This window comes from Egretta garzetta, unplaced genomic scaffold, assembly GCF_000687185.1.
Source record: "Egretta garzetta isolate BGI_Z169 unplaced genomic scaffold, ASM68718v1 scaffold1077, whole genome shotgun sequence".
NCBI classification, from domain to species: Eukaryota; Metazoa; Chordata; class Aves; order Pelecaniformes; family Ardeidae; genus Egretta; species Egretta garzetta.
This window is the reverse complement of record NW_009260334.1, coordinates 26,215-26,562: the sequence shown is the minus strand read 5'-3', so window position 1 is coordinate 26,562 and position 348 is coordinate 26,215. Positions and strand designations below refer to the sequence as shown.

The window sequence follows — 348 nt, the reverse complement described above, 5'->3', positions numbered from 1 at the left end:
AGCACTACTTGGCAACAACTGAAAACATCAGTGTGTTATCAACATTCTTCTGGTACTAAATTCAAAACACAGCACTATGCTAGCTACTATGAAGAAAATTAACTCTATCCCAGCCGAAACCAGGACACTCTACCAAAAGATCAGGCGCTCCCTATCCTGCAGGGCCCCAGGGTTCATCTCTGCTGCTCCGGCGTCACTTGTTTTGTTGCGGTGAATTTGCATGGCGGAAAAGCGGAGCAGCGCTTGCTGCTGGGCTGTAGATAAGGCCAGGCCCACGGCTGCAGCCAGCTCTGCGGCATGTCTGGGAGGGTGCCCCACGTTTGGGACCAGCTCCTGTGAGAGTCCAGG

At 52.9% G+C, this 348-nt stretch overlaps 1 protein-coding gene across 1 annotated transcript in view; it reads left to right on the top strand.

The window, feature by feature from the left end:
* The window catches only part of LOC104129632 (E3 ubiquitin-protein ligase TRIM9), a gene marked incomplete at its 3' end in the record, with an annotated part of 92,870 nt that overhangs the window by 66,752 nt on the left and 25,770 nt on the right, over positions 1-348 (top strand). The window lies entirely within an intron of this gene.